This window comes from Pyxicephalus adspersus, chromosome 8 (genome assembly GCF_032062135.1).
Source record: "Pyxicephalus adspersus chromosome 8, UCB_Pads_2.0, whole genome shotgun sequence".
Lineage (NCBI taxonomy): Eukaryota > Metazoa > Chordata > Amphibia > Anura > Pyxicephalidae > Pyxicephalus > Pyxicephalus adspersus.
This window is the reverse complement of record NC_092865.1, coordinates 8636483-8652909: the sequence shown is the minus strand read 5'-3', so window position 1 is coordinate 8652909 and position 16427 is coordinate 8636483.

The window sequence follows — 16427 nt, the reverse complement described above, 5'->3', positions numbered from 1 at the left end:
GCCACCACCTGGGATCTCATATACAGATGGTCTTTTTATTGGATCCATTTCCATAGTGTGTTTAATCACAATGCACCTAATCAGGGCAAAGATATTAATGTTACACAGTATTTATATAGCACCAACATATTACGCAGCGCTGTACAAAGTGCATAGTCATGCCACTAGTTGTCCCTCATAGGTGCTCACAATCTAATGTCTCTATCATAGTAATATGTCTTTATTATAGTCTAAGGTCAATTTTTGGGGGAGCTAATAACCTAAGTGCATGTTTTTGGGATGTGGGAAGAATCCGGAGTACCGGAGAAAATTTACACAAACACAGGAAGAACCTGCAAACTCCATGCAGATTGTGTCCTCGCAAAGATTAGAACCTTAGGCCAGAGTGCTAACCACTGAGCCACCATGCTAAAATATCAGTTTCTAAATCCTCCCCCCAGATTTCTTATTATTTCAAGGACTGGATTAAGATTTTCTGAATTTAGTGTTAAGGTTTCCCTGCACCCGGTCATCAATGTACCTTCCTATTGGTTTCTCATTGTCAAAGCCACTTTTTTAGCCAGTGCCATGTGGCTTCTAAATTGTAGTACACGCCATTTATTAAGGAGTTAGGATTATTCTCAGATATAATACAATTTAGTTTCATGGAAATTATCAGCTCGCTGTCTATATTACCCTTCACTTCAAGGTATTTTAAGCCAACCTCACAGGTGCCCTCATTGGGGTTACTGGCCCCATAGCTGAACCTCTGGGCAGATCAGGAATACACAGGTTACTGGTAAAACTGAACTCCATTACTTATCTGCTCTCATGTACTAGCAGCATTTTCGTTAAGAAGACATTTAAATTAATCTAAGAAAAGCTTCTCACTCCTATTTGGGTGTAAATTATTCATCTCTAGCTCAGGTGTTGCTATAAGCAATGGAGCTGGCTGCTTTTAGATATAAATATTCATAATGCACATCTTACACTCAACAATATTAGTCGTAGGTTTCACACTTTTGAAATAAAATGAGTTGCAACATAAGAGGATATCTGAAGATCTCTTCTACTTCTGCAGATTTGATTTCACCAATTCATAAGTATATCAAACTTAGTTTCGGATGTAACAGTAACACTCTTCTAATCAGGAAGTTTTGCCCTTGGACACATTCACAGCTCCAGTCTTAGGAAAAGTCACATTTACCACATCAGTTCTGTGACTGCATTTTTAGTAAATGGAACAGTATTACCAGATGAACTCCTAAATAGCGCAGCATGGTGAGGGTGTGGTGCAAAAAGTAGGAAAGGTGTTATATCTCTCTGGGTTCTTTCTTCTTCACATCTTTTCCTGTTGCAGAGATTCTCCCAAAAGACAATTTGGAGCACACTGACCCTTTATGTACCATTTGTACTGCTTTAGTAACACAAATCCCCAGAACCTAGAAAACTTCATTGTTCTTTAAAATCCTTGGCAATTTAAACTGCAGAGCCAACTCCAAAAGGCAGCGGTCACCAAGGTGGTCCACAAGAAAATTTGGACATTATTTGCAATTTTTATGTTTTAATAATAATAAAACAAAAAAAAATATTCTAATAAATTCTTATATTCTGAATGACAGTTTTTGCCTTTATAGTGCACTAAATTCATTAACTGTACTAGAGACGGAAAAACAAGGGAGGCGCAGCGTGACGTCAGTATGAGCCATACGCTTCAGTATTGTTTCCACCATTACAACAGTCACCCCGCTCCGCCAATACCGTTTCTCATCCGATTGATTTATTTTATTTGTTTATTTCTCAGATGTTCTTTTAGGTAAGTATGACCTTATCTGTGTATTTTCTTTACCTGTTATATTTAATGGCATCAAATAGTTTGACTTTGATAACTATCATTTCTTGTTTGGTCTTAGATTGGAATGAAATAAACCCATAATGAATGAGGAAAAGCAAACAAATATTTTACATTTCTTTAGTAATACCAAAGATAATGTAACTAATGATAATAGTAACAATAGTAATACTTCACTTAACCGTGAGCTGATCAATGAATCAGAGCCTCCACAGTCCTCATCAGCACCATTAGGAAGATCATTATTTTACAAATGAATTTTTACGAATGGATCTTTAAAAAAAAATCATATTAAAGGTCCGAATATAAAAATATAAGATATAAAATTAAGAATTAAGCGGTCCGTAAGGTCTGAAAGGTTGGCAACCACTGCTATAAGGCACAACCAATCCACTGTTCTCTGCGTCCCCTCCGGCAGTTCCTTCTGAAGTTTTTTTTGCACTACTGGCTGTAGATATAATGTGGTTTGGAGGCGTTTTCAGGCCTCTGCTGCACCTCACCAGCCTATAATTTACTTTAGACACAGGAAAAAAAAATTTTTTTGCCTCCCCACATGACATGTAGGCTTCCAATAACCTCTTTCTCTGGGCAGGATTCAAAGTCTTTACAGGCACATTTCTTTTCTCTTCTTGCAAAAGACATTCATATTTTCCTATTGTGTGCTACTTCCCCACCTTTTAGATTGTAAGCTTTTCTGGGCAGGATCTTTCCTTAAGCTGCGTACACACGTCCAATTTTTATTGTTGGAAATGAACGACGAACGACCGATTGGCCGAAAAACGTTTGTAAAAAAAGTAACCAACGACGCCGACGAACGAGGATAGTCGTTGGAAATGAACGACCAGCGGATCGGATTGGACGACGATCGTTCACCATCTATCGTGTGTACGATCGTTCAGTGATCGTGCATGTTCTGAGCATGCGCGATGAACGATATATATACATATATATATATAAATATATTTATCTCTCCATATATATATATATCTTTCTCTCTATCTATATATATATATATCTATATAGCTATTGGTTCCAGCGCAGTCGTTATCTGTATGTACAGGATCGGTGCTATACGATCGTTCGCAAATATCGTGCAGGATCGTTCGTTTACAAACGATAATAATTGGAAGTGTGTATGCAGCTTTACTCATAACCTCATCACACGCACGGCTCCAAGACTTTTCTAGAGCTGCCCCGACTCTCTGGAATGGTCTTCCTTGTCCTATTTGGCTTGCTCCTACTTTATGCTCATTTAAAAGAGCCCTCAAAACCCAACGCTTCAACCTCACCTACCCGTCTTCTTCTGTCTCCTAAACCCTTACTACTTCTGTCTCCTACTACCTCACTACCCACCATTCCATACCCCCCTCCTATTGTATGATACTTCCCTCACCCCTTAGATTGTAAGCTCTTCTGGGCAGGGTCCTCTCCTCCTCCCGTGTCATTGTCTATATCTATCTGACATTTGCAACCCCTATTTAATGTACAGCACTGTGTAATATGTTGGTGTTATATACATACTGTTTATTAGTAATAATTATTATATAGGGGATGCAAGGGTGGAGGAGCTGGGTCAGCATAAGGAGCAATTAGATATTCCCAAAAAAGAGCTATAAGATTTACAGAGGAAAAGTCAAAAGTTCAAAGACGCATTGCACGTTAATAAATAATAATTAATGTGAAAAACCATTGCAAGAAAGTATTAAAACTATTTGATATTTTTGTACTTTTACTTTTAGAAGGGGTCTCATTAAAGAATGGCAAAAAAGGACAATTAAGGTAGATGGCAGACCCAGTGTCCTACTTCATGGCAACATTTTAATATTGTGTGCCAGTTATCTGTATCACTTTCTCCTTAGGGGGTTCAGAGAAAATCAGAATATATCTCACATTAAAGGGATGGATACCTAGCTCAATGTATTCAGTCACAGCGGGAAGTCTGAGGATTAATCAGAATGAGTGCTGTGAATTTTACAGAAAGCTTTGCCTTTCAGCCTCACAGCGGGTAGTGGGGATATTGCTATAGTACATGAAAGCCACCTTGTCAGATCTTATCATCATTACTTGCACTGCAACATTCCAGCAGAGTCAATTGCACTTATTTGGTATTCTGCACCCCCTGCACACATTACCCACCTCCCCATAGCTAACCGCAGCTTCATAGTCTGCAGCTGTCTCTGGGCTCCCATTTCAGAATAGCCGTGTTATGTTATGGCTAATATAGGGGCCTGAAAGAAATACAGAATACTGCAGACACAACAAACATAAACAAGGCCGAGGTGTGAAATCGTCAGCATGGGTCGGTGCCAAAAAAAACAAATTTGATATTTTAAAAGAAAATTGAAGCTTTAGAAGTATTAGCCGGCCCCAAGTGTACCTAAACTCAACATTTTTACTTTACATAGAAGGGTAGACAACCTTTCTAAATAAAGTAAAAATATATATATTTTTTCATTTTTAGGGCAACAGTTTTGCACCACCCCTTAAGGCGGGAGCGGCAATTAAAGCATACCTAAACTCACTTTACATAATAGGAAAAACAACCCTTTTATGTAAGGTAAGAATTCTGTTTGTTTGTTGCAGCCCCCTTAATCCGCCCAGCGTTCTAATTCTGTCCAAATTTCCGTGCAAAAAGCGTGACAATTTTTTTGCATGGAAATTTATTTAGCATTGTAGGATATAATTTTTAGGCATAACTCCCCAAAATACATCCAATAGTAATACATTTACCAATAAACTTAAAAAAAATAGTTAAAAATGTAATATGTGTACAGTAGCATATATAGTGTGTGTATATATATATATATATATATATATATATACTATAATTATTTATATATGAAGATTTCTTTGTATTAGACTCAATACAGCTTTTGGATTGAATCCAATACAAAATTATTTGAATTTCCTGCCGCTCCTCCTGCACGAACCAGCGCCCGCACCAAAGTCACGGGAAATCCCGGAGATCTTGGCTTTTAACTTCACGGCTGGAGATCGGAGAGAGAAGACGTGTCCCCAGGACCTGCGGGGACCAGCAGGACGACAGGGGGCGACAACGGAGTAAGGAAACAGTGGGATTTTTTTAGCTGTAATCGACCCCGCTTTTGGTATCTAAAATCTACCCCGAGTAACACTCGGGATTACAAATAATGGGAGTGCAGAGCCTCCCAGGAAACTCCAGGGATACCTAGGTCTCGCATCCTGGAAAGCTCTTGGGTGGCCCTTTCGTCAAAAAGGAAAAAAAAATGCCGATCTCACTTTGCATACGGGAGGCTCTTGGGTGCTCCTTCTGCGCATTCTTGAGATGCTCAGTCATACGCAGAAGGAGCCCTTTCGTCAAAAGGGGGAAAAAATTGCAGATCTCACACATGCGCAGTGAGATCAGCAAGTTTTTATCCAATCTACGTCACTGGATCTCGCGCCTGGGTCAGGTGACGTAGGAAGAACACCCAGGAAGAAGAGGAGAAGATGGCGGCACCTGGAGCGCCATCCCAAAGACAGATGGCGGGACCCAATGGAAGACACCTCCGGACCGATTGACTGCTCTGCGGGATTGAAGGTAAGTGTATTTTTTTTGTTTTGAGTGACTTTTGAGTTTAGTTCCTCTTTAATGGGAATGCAGAGCCTCCTTGGATACCCAAGACACGCATGGGAAGCTCTGGCTGCTCTGATCTTGGGCATGCGCAGTAGGGGTATTTTTTCCAAGTGGGAGGAGATGCCGATCTCATACACTTTTTTACTGCCTTTTAGAAATATGTTACCATTGCAATATTCATAGTCTGGGCATAGGTAATACTTTAAGGAGGGGGAACTATAAATACAATTATCCGATATGGTTGCAGCATATACCAGGTTAATCAAACCCCATTGATTCCTAATGTCCCTGTAAAAGTACCGACGTCTACTCCACCACCATTCCTCTATCAATATAGATTGAGCCTTTGGTGCCCTACAGAAATGGCTTCATTACATAAATGAGAAACAGCGGCACTCTGCCAAAAACAATGGATGCCATTAAAAATTTTCCAAGATTGATTAGACTATAACATTTAATAACAGAGATCAAGGTCAACTCTGCACAGTTTTTATTCTTGGCTATAAAACAGCCATTCTTCCAGAAAAAACAGACAGCAGAATGTCAGCTGTGACTTTTATGAAACTGCATAAACTACTACAAGACCCAGCATGCTTATATTGGAGTGGATATGGATAACTACATGTCCTGACAATGTTCTAAATAAGCGAAAGCAGAACCTGGAACAAACATGCAGATAGTAATGTCAAAATGCTGGAGGTACACATGCTAGGTCTATGATGCACAATCGATTGAAGCCCTTGGATTAACATTGGAACAGCCAGGCAACTTATGTGATCAATGGCACCCTTTTATGTCTCAGTAAGGGTTCCTCTTAAATCCCAACACCAGGCTGGATACCTTCCCACTGTTATTGACCCCTATTCAAAAAACAACCACTTGTTTTTTTCACATACGTATACATACTTTATTATGTAAGGTATGTGGTTGAATCATTGACATCATTGCTTTTATTTAGCTTGCTCCATTGGAGTGCAAGATATGATTCCTGGCTGCATATGGAACGGCCACTCTCTGGATCATTCTCCTGTGGTTACTCTAATGACAGTCCCCAATAACCTGAGCTCACAGGAAGTGAGTTGGGTACCTAAAAGTGTAGGAAACCAGGGCTTTCTACATAAAAATTGATTCAATTTTATATTATGGTTTATTTCCTATTGGAAGAAGCATATGCACAGAAGCGGCACAATGGATTCTTCTTACACACAGATGTACTCATGAGGAAGCTCCAACATTGCATCTCTGGACTGGCCCCTACCATTGTCCTATGGGTCACTTCCAGCTAAAACATTGGTGCACCTGGGGTATTCCCCTGCCACCTGCAAGGTGCAATGAAGGATCTGTGTCACATGACTAAAGAGATTGGGTCTCTGTGTTGGTATTGAGGCAAAGTGGTGGCTTTGTCCGCCTTAGAATAATCTTAGTATACTAATTTAAAATTAAAGGTTGTGTCCAGGCCCCCTGGACAATCACAGGGTTCTAGTTTCCTGCATGTGTTGTCTTATGAAGAATCAGTAGTGACACGTAAAAGATATTCACATAAAAGGTATTTACTTTTCTACAAATTATTTCAGAAAGTGAAACATTAATGCTGACCATGCCTTTGGGATTTTTGCTCAGTTTAGCATTTCTAACTGCTTTAAGCAACACCTGTTCTTTTTTTGACATGGCAGGGGATTTTTGTTTTTAAGTTCTGCTTTTTAAGGCAAGCTATTTCATTTCACAACATTAAAAATAAAAGTATATATAATAATGACTTTTTTTATTATTATTGGTAAATCTGACTCTCTGGAATGGTCTTCCTCATCCTATTCAGCTTGCTCCCACTTTCTGCTCATTTAAGAGAGAACTCAAAGCCCATCTTTTCAAACTCACCTACCCGTCTTATTCTGTCTTTTGAAACCGTCATTACTTCCCACCACTACATATCTCCCCTCCTATTGTGTGCTACTCCCCCACCGTCTAGATTGTAAGCTCTTCGAGTCAGGGTCCTCCCCTCTTCCTGTGTCACTGTCTGTATCTGTCTGTCATTTGCAACACCTATTCAATGTACAGCCCACGTAATATGTTGGCCCTATAAAAATCCTGTTTATTAATAATAATAATAATAATAATAATCTTGAAAAAAAAATAAACAGGGTACTCATATAACCCTGAGACTGCAAGCATGCCAGAGTTTGTTTAGGTCAGATATTGTTTGTCATTGTTTTATTATTGTTTTGTATATTTGTTTTTATTTAATAAAACTAAAATTAAAATGAACTGTGCAAATAATAAAGCAATAAGAAAAAATGTGTTTTCGGGGCAGGAAGACTCCCTTCTCCCATTCATCAGGAAACAAAAATGCATTTCCTTTTCGTTCTTCTTTCTTTCTCTTTCTTCTCACTGAAATGCTTTATAATATCTATTAATAATTTTCTGGACTCTACGTCTGGTCTTGTTTTGGATTTTTTGTGTAGCAGTAAAACCTGCCAGGACTACTTCCCTCATTCCACCAAAATAAAAAAAGTTTTTACATTGTATTTTTTTTTACTTTGTGATACTTTTTTTTTGAGGCCATTACAAGCGTACAGGTTGGTCAATCCGGAGCGCCATCTTCCATGCAGATAAAAAGAAAGGCAGTGGAAAATTACCCTCCTCCCTCCAATTTTTTCCCGTAAGACTTTGCTTTGTGGTTCTGCTTTCAGAACGCCTGTAATTATTTCTGTCGGGCTCATTGACTGGGAATATTCATGACTTAATTAAATAGTAGTAAGTACGGGACCTAGGAATAACAAAGATATCGAGTCTAATTGGTCTGGTTGCTGTCACCAGCCGTTGCCACCGCAAGGGTCTTCTTTGCCAACTTTTTGCTCATTAGCCAGGGAAAAAAACTTCTCATTTTCTGTTCTGTTTAATCATAACTGCTCCCCGGCTTCTGTGTGTCCCAGCAGGGGGTTAACGCTGGTGTTCCTAATTTAACAAAAGAGTCATTTTGCTAGATGGCAAATGTTTGGCAGAGTCTACTCGCTGTGTCCTCTTGAAGTCCTGGAAAGAGTCCAAAGCTGTGGAATTCTCTCATCATGCGCAAAGTCAGGTCCGGAATGCTAACAGACCTGAAAAAGCTTCATGCAGTCATACACACAGATCACTTTGCACTGCTGCAAAATACATCTGAGCGCAATCATTAAAAATAGAGAATTAGGCCAAATCCCTGCAGGAAGTGTCTGACTCTCCTCAATATACCATAGCTGCCAATTTATTTATTTTAAACCATCTCAAAGGGCGTTTTGCTGCAGAGTCGATGCCGCGTGGTTCATACAATGCCGTCTCCGAGGACTGCAAATTCGCTGTTATGATTTACATAATAAAGTGAGAAATAAATAGATTTCGTTGATTTGAAATGTGTTTTCTCCATTTATTTTCACTTAATGAAAAACATCACCTTCATAAATTATTGATGTGACTTATAATCAGTGTCAGGGGCATAACAAAATTTTAATACGAGCATTTTGGGGGGTTATGTGAGCTTGCTGTGGGGGATTGCTCATAGCAACAGGCTTGCAGCAGTTTAAAAGGCAGTAAGGTCAGTGTTTTAGCAAACAAATTTCAAGTTCCTGTCTGGGTGCTTTATTTTTTCCCCCCCTCCTATTGTGTGTTACTTCCCCCACCTCTTAGATTGTAAGCTCTTCAGGGCAGGGTCCTCTTCTCTTCCTGTGTCACTTTCTGTATCTGTCTGTCATTTGCAACCCCTATTTAATGTACATCGCTACATTATTATTATTATTATTATTAAACAGGGTTTATATAGCGCCAACATATTACGCAGCGCTGTACATTAAATAGGCATTGCAAATGACAGACTAATACAGACAGTGATACAGGAGGAGAGGACCCTGCCCCGAAGAGCTTACAATCTAGTAGGTGGGGGAATTTCACACACAATAGGATGGGCGATATGTAGTGGTGGGAAGTAATGAGGGTTTAGCAGACAGAAGAAGATGGGTAGGCAAGTTTGAAAAAATGAGTTTTGAGCGGTCTTTTAAATATGTTGGTGCTATATAAATCCTGTTTATTATTAATAGTAATAATAATAATAGTCACAAGGATGCAGGTTAACACAAAGTGAACAAGAAAACAACAAAACAAATCCTAACCCAGCTGGGCCACTAACTACCTGTTTGGTATTCCCCTTGCTGTCCAATAGTGCAGTGAACAAAAAGTCAGCATGTAACAAAATATTGAAGCTTTGGGAAGCTATGAGAAAATAGCTTCTGTTGCTGCAACTTAGACCTTCTGCTCTATAAATTAGGGTTAGGACCTGGACATGGACCGGTTGGCCAAGGATCTCTCATATCCCCTTCTTGGCTCCAAAATCTTTAGAATCGGCTTTTCCTAAAAAAAACAACTAGCTGGCACAGTTCCTTGGAGCCCCTAATAAACAAAGTGCCTTAGGCTACGTACACACGTGCAATAATTGTTGTTAGAAAAAGAACCATTAACGACCAATAAACGATTATTTTGAACGATCGTATTGTGCACAATTCTGTACATGCTGAAATGATATGATCTTTCAAATATAATCCCCCAATAATGTACACAGGCTAGATACGATCGTTGGAAGTGACGTGTACAGGAGAAAGTGTACCGCAGAACCATCCACGATCACTGAACGACCGTACACACAATAGATAGCGAACGATTGTCGCCCAATCAGATCCCCTGAGGCAGTCGTTCGTTTCCAGCGACATTTATCGCCGTCAACTAGTCGTTGTGCACATTTTTTGTTAACGATTATCGGACAATCAGTCGTTAAATGTTCATTTTCAATGATAATTACTGCACGTGTGTACGTAGCCTTAGCCTGGGAGCTACATACACCCCATCCAAGACCTTTCCAACCAAGCCATGGGACACCCTGTAACAGTTATTAAAAATAACCCGTCTTTTTCCAAATTAAGTTAGTTTTCCAAACAAACTTGAGTCCCGCCCTAATGGCTCTGCCCCACCAGGAATGCCCCCTGAAGGGAAATCCTCCTCCTCCACAATGCATATGGAGGGGAGGGAATGTTCCCTATTTACCCCGGCGACGGAAGTGTTAATCCCGCCGGGGTAAATAGGGAAGGGAGCCACCACACGGAGGCTCAAGAGCCACATGGGGCTCCGGAGCTCTGGTAGTTTGTTGCCGTTTGGCTCCGCTGCAGGTTGCCGGCCAGCATTAGGCCGAATCGGCCAGGGGGCATTAGGCCGGAACAAACTACCGGCTAGGCCTTATCTGGCCTAAAGGCCGGAGTTTGCTGACCTCTGTTTTAAAGGGTCATCCTGATACCCCAATATAGCGGGATATCCCTATAATTCACAAATTTTTATCTGTTCCTGGCTGTTGTTACCCACATTTATGTGGCCCAGATACTTCTATTACATTCTTTATTATTGAATGTATCTAGATTGTAAACTCTTCAGGGCAGGTTTTTCTCTTCCTCCTGTGTCATTGTCTTTATTCGTCTGTCATGTGCAACCTTCATTTAATGTACAGCGCTGCATAATATGTTGCCGACATACAAATCCTGTTTAACAATAACAATAATATTATATTTTGTTAAGTACATGTGTGTAAGTGTAACATTTCCAGGTATGTATTACAGAGATCATAATACTCCCCCCTTCATCTGCTTTTCTCTAAAAGATAATGGGGCCATTTTTGTTCAGGAATCATCCAAGGTCACCATTTACTACCTGGACTGAGATGATGGCTCAGAACTGACACAATCCTGTAAATCAGCACATGCAAGATCAGACCCCTAAAGCAGCCTGCAACCTTACGATATGTTATAAAGTTACAATGTTTCAGTTTGATCATTGGGGAGAAGTGACTAAGGAAGTGCTTCATCCTACCTGCAGCAGGCTAGTAACATAATCTCAGCAATGCAATTGAAAGGAAGCTGCCGACCACTTCTACCAGCCATGATTTGAAGGACTAAGACCTAGGTATGGTTTCACTAGCTATAAATTAAAGTTTAATTTTCAACAAATGTGATCAGGTGAGTACATATTGCAAAAATAGAAAGAGGCAAAGCAACTTCTGTAATAATTATTTTGGCTTATTTGCTGCCCATCGCCAACATTTGCTCAGTGCCCATGCCCATGCACAGCTTATGGTTATTTTCCAGAGATTTCCAGCAATCCCGGCTTCTCCTGGCAGTGCTGGGACTGAATGAACTCTCGTGCAGGTATGTCACCTGGCCAATTATGGTCAAAGATTGGAATGTGGAGGAGAAGAAGAAAGAAGATGTCGGCACCATTGATGGACCAGGGACAGGTGAGTATCCACAAGGTGTAGTTCTGCTTTAATAATTATAGGTGATGCTCTTTTGAACCAAAATGTTGCTGTTTATGGTGACATCAGGAATTTTCCTTTAAGTGATAAAAAAGCACTATAAAGCTCATTGCTCTGCCTGCGATGTCACAAACATGAGTGATCTGTAATTCTAAACTCCATATTTTTGGTTCACTGTTATCTCATTGTAGGGAGAATATTGCTTCTGTTTCTATACTGCCCTTATTGCACAAATGTTTTGTTTACACAACAGGGTCCCTTTAATATTTTGCAATTTGATGGCTTTGCTGAAGTCACCACCGTTTTCCTGACATAGTTTCCCATTTGTCAGGGCAGACACTGCTGAAGAATCCTCGGCTTGCGTTGCGTAACAATATGTGCTATAAGTCTCAGACATGATCTCATTGCAGTGCTCCGGATATTTGAGAAAGCAGTCATCAATTCTGCCCTTCGGTAACGTGAGCCAAATTTGCAACAATGCCAGTCCACAACATGCAAGGAGCTGCAACCTCTGCCTGGCCACGGACTCTTCGCCTGTTGTCAGACTACAAGTCCAAGCATGCCCTGCAGGTCAGGAGCAAGGACAAGGATTGGGAATTAGGCCTAGGGAAGAAAGGTCCCAGTAGGTTATCTTCAGACTGTCAGTCATTCTCAACTGATTATTTGCCTGATTAGTAGGTAAGGTAGCCAACGGTGGGTCCCCGAGCGGAACAGACTAGGGGTCCCCCAGCTCTACTGATATGGGGGCCCTTTTTGGGCGAGGAGGGTATGCAGCACCAAATTTTGCACCTACCCATGTTAACCCCTGTGTCTGCTCATTAGAAGATGTAGCCAACAGTGGACCCCAGTGCAGATTTGGGGCCTCTCTGGCTGATGTGGGGGCCCTTGATTGCTAAGGTGGGTATGGGGCCCTTGTGCAGTAGCACCCCTGTGCCCGATTGTCTGTAAAAGGCAGACAATGACAGATCTGTGATGAAACACCGAAACTGCAATAGCTGACCTTCTCCTTCATGACATTTACCTGTCATGTCGTTTCTCCAGCTCCTGACCCTGAACAAATATTCAGATGAGCTGTTTAGTCCTTACAAGAACTTACTGAATGCATACTTCCCTTTTCAATGATTCAGAAAAGGTGGAATCCAGAAACACCCAACTGACGACCAGAGAGATAGAAGACTGTTCTTTATGTGCACGGTTCATTTTACAGGGTATATCCACCCAAAAAGTGCTATTTAATTAATAATTAAACTTGTTAGGCTGAATAAGACTCTGGTTTGTTACATGTCTGCTCCAACAGCAAGATATACATGACAATTACTGGCTCTGTTCCTGTTAACTTGGGATTTTTAGGTGTTCCCATCTATTTGTGTTCCAGCTCCTGCTCTTACTGTACATCCACCATGGTATGTAATATAAAATCTAGCAGGAATTGAGGAAAACCCTCATCATGGGCACAGCAGGTGATCAGACCTGGGAATCCGAAGTTATAGCATCATCCAAAAAATTCGGCCACAGAGAGAATCAGGCGGCAAAAAGCTGCACTGCTACCCTATGGCAAAATACAAACTTTGTTCAATATGGCTGTAAACTAAAATAAAACAAAACCCAAATTGGATAAAGGATAAGCTAAACTAATTTTCTGACTTTAGCAATTTTAATTCAATACTGAATGGCTTTAGCTTGTTGCAAGGGGTTCTCCCATATGCATCTGTTACCTTGCCCATATTAAGCCTGCAGAGTTTGGTTATGCCAACCAATATTAGCCGAAATACTAACATTTATGGAAATATAATGAATGTCTATATTGATACTTCTAGCCACAGCTAAACAAGATAACCAGAACTGTCATTGAGATGGCTGTCAGTAACAGAAATGGGCCATCTATGTGTCCTTCTTTGGTCAAGGAGAGACGTAGATTCTTACAATCTCCCCTGATCAAAGCAGTGGCTTCTGTTGCCAAGGCTATATTGCGGGTATATTGGTCTTTGAAGTGCAAGATCCTGCCATGATAGAGATGACTGTACAAACAAGGGTGTAAGTATGCACAAGGGAAGGGTCATGTTAGGGTTAGAAATACATTGAGGATTCCTATGAGAGGATGTATAAGTCACCGATTCTCAACCATGGTTTCCCCAGAATCCTAGGGTTCCTTCAGGGATTGCTAGAGGTTCCATGAGCTTTGGCTGATTGACCGCCTATCTTATGGTGCCAGCAGAGGTAAAGGTGGTGTTTTGATTATCACTGTAAAAATTTAAATTTCTGCCATAAACTCCTGAATAATTAATTTTAGGAGTTCCTTAAAACTTTAAACATTATTGGGAATTCTTCTGGGGTAAAAAAAAGTTGAGAAAAACCGGTATAGACCATTGAAAGCTTTCAGTACAAATTGCCTTGCATCAAAGCAAGCATATTATCTACTGGCGGCCTGTAATCCAATGCACGTGCCTAGTTTTAGATCTTCCGAAAGCCAGGGATTGGCACTTCTAAGGCGCAAAGGAGAAAAACTTGTCACTCAATTTTCAGGTTTAGGTCTTTGGATTAGATAGAATATAATGCATTGTTATACAATATTTTCTTTTTTTTCACCTGGGATTTGAAATATATAATCTCATGTAAGAGAGAATCTTTAATCCTTCGATCGGTCCGAAGGTGTCTTCCAATGCGTCCTACGCATGCGTGAGATCGGCAAATTTGGCTCTTGGGTGCTCCATCTGCGCATGCCCGAACATCTCAGGCATGTGCAGAAGGAGCACCCAGGAGCCTCCCGGGATGCGTGACGTAGGCTTTGTGCTCCCTTTTATTAGGGGCGGTGCTGCGCCCTTTTTTTAAAAAAAAGAAAATAAACAGAATTTTTACCTTACATAAAAGAGTTGTCTATTCTTTTATGTAAAGTGAAAATTCTGAGTTTAGGTATCATTTGATTTCCATGGAAGTGATTTTAATTGATTTACTTCCCTAACATCATCCACTTTTACAAACACAAATATTATTGCAAGCATAGCAGAAATCTTGTTTCTGTTACTTATAAGCTGATGATCCATCAATCCTCAACCAAACTCATTCCATGGTGGAACTTCTGCATCCCTAGGTCATTTCTGGCCACATACTGCAGGGGTGTCAGTCTCATCGACCTGTCATGCCTGGGGGCCAAAAAAAAAATAGGACCTTGAGGGCCAGATTTTGACACCTCTGACGTACTGTATCTGTTCCGATCAATGAGCATAATGCATCAAGGGAGGGTTACACTTTGGTTATTGAGTTTTTCAATTTGGTTAGAGTTCCATTCAGTGCATCAGGTTTGTTAATGGACTGTATGGACTTTATGCATGGTGTGCATTGGACTACTTACCAAGTCCTATACCTGGTATTGAGTTGAACTAGTTAGCACAGCCTGTCTGGATGTTAACATCGAGGAAACCCCTGAAATAGTGTTCACGTCTTAAGGAACCCCCGATATGGCTCACAGTGCCAATATGTTACACAATCCTAATGTATATATCAGACTAGTTCTATACTGGTGAATGAATGGATGAGACTAGTTACAGAGAGCTGTTCTGGCCATTCAGTCTCAGTTGTCATCAGACAGGTTAGCGAATGCTATGTTGATCATTCAGTGTATTAGAATTATTATACATAATAATATTATTATATAAAGTCTTGGGTCTGCCATGGAGTATGTCAGTAAGTTAGAGTGTTTGGTGCCTATGAATGACTATATCAGACTAGGTATAGAGTCCACGCTGTATATCTAGATAGCTGGCCAGTTCTATGCTGGTCAATAAGTACCGGTAAATCATAGTAGTCCTGGAGTACCCATACTGTTCAATGAATGACTCAGAATAGTTAATGTGCCTGGTGGTACTGATTGTACACAATGTGCCCTATGCCAGTTTTCTTTAACCCTCACCACTTTGGACCTTACCCTTACATGTTGGTATCTAAGCTTAACTTCTCCTTATACCTAACCTTTTCCCCTATCCTACCTGGAGTGTAAACTAACTCCTCTGTGTAGTGTCTAATCTTTACTAGATGCCAACCTATCCAGAAACTAATCACTAACCCTCTTATTTTATTGATCAATGGTACAACAAAACGATAGGTAGCACTATATGCCATAACTTAGTTATGTGAGTGTGGCCGGTGTGCTCTGTGCTGGTCAATGAGCAGTTTGAAACTGTGGCTGTACCCTACGGTGGCCACTAAATTGCTGAGAATAGTCAGTGTGCCCTGTTATGGTCACTAAATGTTCCTCACTGATTGCAGTCGATACATGAACACTAGTTGGTGTTCTATGTGTTCAATGACTGCAGTTGGTGCTCCCTGTGCCAGTGGGCCCTGTGTGGTCGCTGAGGTTGGTCACTGTGGGAGGTTGGCGTGCTCTGTGCTGGCCGCTGAGGGTGTTTGGTATGCCCTGTGCTGGTCGCTTTGCCCTGTGTGCTAGCTAAGGATAGTCAGTGTGCCCTGTGTTGCAGCTGAGGGTAATAAGTGTGCCCTGTGCTGATCGCTGAGGACGGTCTCTGTTTCTTGTGTTCTTCACTGATTACATCGGGTACTCCCAGTGCCGGTCACGTACCATAGTGGGTGCTCCCGGTCCCGGTCATGTAACATAGTGGGTGCTCCCAGTGCCGGTCACGTAGCATAGTGGATGCTCCCCGTGCCGGTCACGTAGCATAGTGGGTGCTCCC